Source organism: Morone saxatilis, unplaced genomic scaffold, assembly GCF_004916995.1.
Source record: "Morone saxatilis isolate NCDOM2014 unplaced genomic scaffold, NCSU_SB_2.0 Contig24, whole genome shotgun sequence".
NCBI lineage: Eukaryota > Metazoa > Chordata > Actinopteri > Moronidae > Morone > Morone saxatilis.
The window spans coordinates 13097591-13104595 of NW_023339807.1; positions in this window are offsets into that span (position 1 = coordinate 13097591).

The window sequence follows — 7005 nt, forward strand, 5'->3', positions numbered from 1 at the left end:
AACTGCTTAAAACTATCTGATCTGTTTACTAATAAATGTGCAAGTGAAAAAGCTAATAGCTAATATAATAATAATAGCTAATAATAAAGGCTACAGACATGAGAGCAGTCTCTTGGTAAAACTGCATGCAGGACTATTACAAAATCTATACTTGTTATTTAAATAAATACTTTACTTACTGCCATTTTTCCAGTTAAGTAGGGTTAAATTACACGATACTATACAAATACTTTCCCCTGAAGAGTTTTCCTCTCATTTTCTCCGACTGTTTGCATTTCCCTACACTGTTTGTTTAAGCTAGTTTCAGCTGAGGGCATTGTGTGCTGGTGCTCTATCAAACAGAGAGCACAGACTGCTGAACGGACTTTACTTTGGCTCATTGAATGCACCTTAGGAAAAGTAAATCAAATAAGGAAAATGGTATCAGGTAACAGAGTGAACTGATTCAATCTCCAAGCTGAGAGTGATTGTATAAAGTTGTACTTAAGAGGTTTTTTCTTGTAAAGGTTAATGATAAACAGCGTAGGATAATTGTGCATGAAGGGGTTTTGCAGAAACATCAAGAGCAAAATCAGTGATATGAAACATTAGATCTGATGTTCAGTGTGACACCAAACAAGAAATTATTGGCACATTACACTCCTGAGATTTTCTCACTCTGATAACAAATGTTGTATAAACATCCATCAGACAGAGAGTTCACATCATTCTTCCTGGTATTACCCCTTAATACCTCCTTTACCTCCTGGTCAGCCAGAATTATGTCACTTCTCTGGCAGCAAGTAAAGAAAAATCAGCGAACTGTGCCTCATAATTTTCTGTTAAACTTGGAAAAACATGGCAAAATCTCTAAGACTAATTAGACATTTCTCCTAAAAAACAAAATAATTCTACAGTAGTTATAGCACAAAATAAAACTTTTTATTGGATGTAAAGAGCAATATGTAAAACACTTGCCTGCGCTGCTCTCACTGCATCCTTTATTAGGGAACACAGAGAGAACAAAGGTTCATTGTTTGAGTGAGAGTTGAACATGAGGGTCAGTTCAGAGGAAGAAATTCTCTGTCAGTTTATTTACCTGATGTAGATAAATAATGTACCTAGTTCTTTGTAGTTATAGAACCACACATTAACAATTAATTATCAATACTGAACATAACTGTTGTAGCTTTGAACATCTAAGGTTATGACCGTAGTGTCATGTGCTTAGTTACAGTATAAAATGTCAAAAATAAAGAAAGTTTATTTGTTTATTTTATTTATATGATTTATTATAGAAATATATGTGTGAATGAGCAGTGTATTTAGGCATGTAAGATGAGCTATACAGAATTACAAATGTAGATGATAAATGGCTCAAAGAATGTACAAAATAGCTTGAGTGCTTCTATATATTTTAAGTGTAGAGTTACTATGGAGTAATATTGTGTCTACATGTTTTTTATGTATTGCAAGGGATGTATTTTGCTGTTGCAACAAAAAGGTGAAGCGCTGATAGTGTTACAGTGAAATGTGGAGAACCAATGAAAAATGTTCGAGGCATCCAAATTAAAGATGGACACTGCCTTTTTAGGTCCCCATTTTTCAGATGCACTGAGGCGTTCAAATTTGTGACTAATGAAATGTGACCACTTTTGTTTTGGGAGCTTTTTATAGCAGATAGCAGTTAATTATTGGGAATATTGCTGCTGGACTGAGGCTTTACAGTTTGTAAGATGGAAAATATTTCACCTCCTGTCATTTATATCATCCATAGACACTGTAAGCACAGTGCAGATGGCTGTGCAGAATGACGACTTTCATATTGATTTTTGTGTGAAAGAAACACTGTTCAATAAACATCTGACCTTTACAGCCTTCACATGTCCATGATCGGAGACTGCAAACAATTGACCTGGTTCACATGTTGACAAGCCACTACCACTGTATATAGCAGACAGGAATGCTGCTGAAATTCTGCTTCAGAAGCATCTGCTGAAATTCAAGTATCCCATAGTCAGGAAGAAATGTTCATCATCACTATATTTTTATGTTTTAATATTTATAACTGCAGACATTTCTGCCTTCTCGAGTAGATCAACAGCAAACATATATTCCAACCTGGTATACTGAAAATAGTATACTATTTTAAGAGACACATTTTTCTCTGTTCAAATGTACATACAATTATTGTACAAACATGGAGAAAACTTGTAGACATAAACTATCCAGATTTTTTTCTGAGCGCAAAATTAGGCATCCATATTTAAAAGGATGGTTTGGAAATGTTTAGTACAAAACAATATACAGTATACAGTAATCTTCTGCTATCTTTGAGCCCGCCAGTGTTCAGATGTTTTGCCTTTTCTTTGTTTACCATTAAGTGAACCTTTGTTCATTATAATTATGGACATTGTTATTCTGAATGACTCAGTTCCCATCAGGGAGAACTGTTTTTGCTTGCTTTGAAATTTCTTTACCCAGCATATACACCAGGAAATATCCACCAGGAAAAAATGCACAAACCACAACAGAGCCACCGCAACATTTGGCTTCTCTTTGTTTTTTATATACCACATTTACTCATCAAATTTTTGAGAGTAGGCTGAAGTTAGACTTTTTTTCTTTTTTCCCCACTTGTCTGTTGACCACTGTCTTATTTTTGCAGCTTCGCTCACAAAAGAGCTTTTTTAGTTTTAAGAAGGGCTAAACTCTGGACAGACTGTTCTCAGTAAAACTAAATTATCAAGAAGATCATAACTACATCACAGCCATGTCCACAGCTTCTCCAAGACTGCTGTTGTGTTTCACTGAGAGCTCTGTGCCAACATGAGCCACTGCTGTTCCTCTTAACACATCACCAAATTAACACATTAAGTAGTCCTTGTCACTGACACTCCTGCCAAACCTGTACCAACACGGAGTCCTGCCTTTTAGTGTGTGAACATTCAGCTGTATTAAGAAAAATACATGCTGAAGTGTCTTCTGTCTCCTGTGGATTTTTTGCACAACAAATTATGACACTGAAAATGTTCTCACACCACACTCTTAAGTGCATCCGTTGACTGCGGTATTAACATTCCAGTGATGCATTAAACTAGGCACACATCCAAGATGCTGAGGTTTATTCTGCTATGCACGTTATGTTTTTCCAGCTTCATTCAACGCAAATACTCAACCCAGACTGCCTTTCAAGAAGAGTCCCAGACAGATGAAATTTTTCATCAGGGCGATGGACAAGGTGAGACCTCACAAACAAAAGCTCATCTTAGCTGCTCGATCTGCTCCACTGATCCAGGCAGGATTAAGGAGAGGTTGGCAGGACTATATTTTCTTTAAGAGGAGGACAAAAAAATGCTGTTTCATCTGGCTCTTATCCCAGCTAACTGCCAAGAAAAACTTAGTCGCATTTTTGTTTCATAGAAATTTGGATGATGCACTAACTGAGAACATGCTGACTATCCTTCATATTATGGTGATGCATTTGCTTCCTGTCCTCCTCCCATGGTTTAATGTTTTTCCAGTAACAGACATGAACTGGACTGATTTTGGCCTGTTGTTATAAACGGCTGAATTAAAAACATACATTTTCCATTTTTTTTGGCTGTATTCATAGTCATTTGATCTTTAACTCACTGTTACTGAGGTGATATATTAAAAAGAATCCATACTATACAGAAGCTTGTAAGATGTATCTGCTGTACAGACATTTAAGTATCACAGAACCTGATGGTGTCCGTCCAGTGGGTGGCGCCATTGTATTGATGTTGAGTGAGTTTCAGTTGTCCACATTGTTCATTTGTGTTAACCCTCATGTGTTATTGCGAACCAACACCTAAGTAATGAATGCATAAATTAAAACATAATTTGGGTATCATCATGACTTTTATCAGAAAAATTGACAGTTTTCTTATTTATTTTTTATTATCCTAGTAAGAATTGCAGTTGTACAGATAATTTGGTAGATATTTGAAAAGTTTTTGAATATTGAGTATTTTTCAAACTTATTTTAACATATTGACATACATCTGATATACATAATCATGCTGCTATGAGTAAGCATACTTGGAGTGCAAACACTTTGCCTCTGATTTCTGAAGCCAGCAGCCATGGGAGCCATCCACAAATCACTGTTATGAACAGAAGCATTCCTCTGTCCTCTAGGGTATATAAGGCTTCATTTGGTTCGCCTCCATGATATATGTAGAGGGCAAGAAGTCATTTAGCTTTCAATTTATTAGCCTGGTGATTTATGCATGCTGCAAAGGTGCCGGTGGTGTCTCTAAGACCACCACCCTGTCCTCTGCCCTCCTCCCCTCTCTCATTGCATGTTAATAATTTGGTAATAGATGATGTGAAAGCAGAGAAAGTTCAGCAATTAGAAAAGTCAAAATAAAAGGACAAGGGTTTACAGTTTCTATTGCTGCACTTCATTTATCACTGGTGTTTTAGTCACTCAGTAAAGGATTAAATGCTGAGACCACAGCAACCTGCACTACGGTTGGACTCCATTACTCCATGTACATTAAGAAAAGGAAACCCCACTGCAAGAGAGCACAGCAAACTTCTGGCTGAAAGTAAAACATTTAGTGACTCAATTTTGGTCCACAAAATGCATTCAAACCAGTTGCCTTTTTTCACTTGATTTTACTGCTTTTTAAAATGGAAAATACAAATTGCAATTATTGCACATACTAAAGCATACCATTCAACAAAGTATATTTTAAATAAATAGAACCAGGAATCTAAAAATATAGACACTTGTAGGTTTGTAAACCCGTAATGATCTCTGTGTTTCTAGTTTTAGTTGAAAATGTTTGTGGTGTATGTTACAAGGTGTCGATTGTTGCCCAGAGTTCAATGCCTTTCTGCTGACTAACAGCCTGCTCGGAGCCTCTTCCCATGACCACCGCTGGGAAGGAGGAAGCTCTGTTACCAAATGACTCACAAGGAAAAAAACAACCTGGAGTGTTTGGCTTCATTTGGAGCAGCTTTGTGAGTAATCACCATCCACATCCTTGGACACCTCACTTTGCTCTAACTCTCACTTTTTCCATCAACCAACCTCGCAGAGTTTCGTCATGGCAGAACACTGTGATAAAGATTAAGGAAAATGAGGAGACACAAATAATCCCCTATATTCTTGATAAACATCCGAGCAAAGCATCTGCACCTCAGGCCACAACAAAGCCCCTGATCTAGAAAGATTGCTTTGCTGTCATTATAATGATGGCAAAGTCTTTGTCCAGTTTCCCCTGTTAGTGGTTTATTTTTGTTGATGTGATCACATCCTATCCGGCAGTAAGAGGTTTAGTCAGGTGTAGCATGATGGTGTGGGGGAGGTCCAAAGAGCGTGTCTGCTGACAAGTCTGATGTACCAGCCGTGACACTCCCAGTTTGTCAATAATCTAAAAACCAGATGGAAGAAGGCTGGGAATGAGACACGGGAATGTTAAGGATTGCAGCACAACGTTTTACTAATGAGCACCTTCACTAACAGGCCTTCTTATTCTCAAAAAGTGCACCAATCTATATAACCCTTACTCTGAATAACTTTAGAGGACAAGTGGTGGAAGAAGTATTCTGATCATTTACTTAAGTAAAAGTACTTGCATACATAATCCCATGTGTACCGAAGTATTATCAGTACAATGCACTTGAAGTAATTCAAAGGAAAATTACTCTTTCTGCTAAAGGCCACAGAGCTTGTAAAGCACTGTTAGCTTGTTAATCATGATACACTTACAGTATGTGAAAGCAGCATTTTCCTGCTGTATCTGGTAAAGGTGGAACTAGTTTTAACTACAATTTACAGTTTAGTCCAGTGGATCCCAGGGGTCGGCCCCCTGAAAGGGTCACAAGATAAATCTGAGAGGTTGTAAGATGATTATTGTGGTAGTAATAAAAAATAAAAAAACATTCTACTAAACATATCTATAGTCTCCTTTTTCTCTAATTTTTACCCTTTTTCATAAAATATTGGATAATTTGACCTATTTGGGCCTTGAACAGGTTTTTAAATAAATGAAGCCATCTGAATAGTTATAAGGGAAATCATGTTTGGTGGAACTGCTAACAACTCATTAATCAGTCAAACTTTATTGTATATTACACTTCATACATATGGGTTATTGCAATGCAAACTTCTATACAGGTGACGGCAAGTTAAAAATTCCCTATGAAAAGGAAAAGACATCTTGAACATGACAACTAGACACAGTGTTTTTGTAAGGGGTCATAAGCCAAAAAAAAATTATTTTATCTATTTTGAAAACTACAAACTATAGCCAACAAATAAACACAGGGCAGGAAAAGTAAAACATTTCCCTCTGAAGTGTAGTGGAGAAGTATAAAAAGCATAAAATGGAAAAACTCTTGTAAAGTACAAGTACCTCAAAATTGTAAGTGACAGACCACAACCGCTGCTGCTTATTCTTCTAATATAGACACATTCCTGTTACCTGCCATTACTTAAAGAATGTCCTGCAGCAGATGGTGAAAACAGCCATAAGCTGCAGGTGTCTACACTTCACAACAGCAGGTAATGTCTTTAACAGATCTGAGCCCTCAGTATGTGAATAAAGCTCAAACCAAAATTACTCTGTCATGACACCTCTGTAGGTCACCCTGATTTTCTGACGTTGGTTATACTGATGAGGAAATCATTCTATTAACTATAAGTAATTGTGGTCTTCTTAATGCTTATTCTCTTCTAACTGGAATTATTGAAGGTGATAATCAAGCTGAATGACTTCACATCTTGAAGACATCCCCAGCTGGGTGGCCATGATCACACAACTTCCACATTGATGAGTAAAAGTAACAATACAACACCCCGAGAGCAAGAAGAAAAAAAAAGAGGGGAGATAAATCCATCAATGAAGAGTGTCTTTTTGGCTAATTTCTGTCAGCCAAGAGGGAGAACAAGCAGGGATGAAGGGTTCCCATTCCAAAAACAACATAGCTGGAGAGGTAGCCTATTGTGTCCTGACAGATTGGTCTGACTGAGGGAGGAGGAGGAGGAGG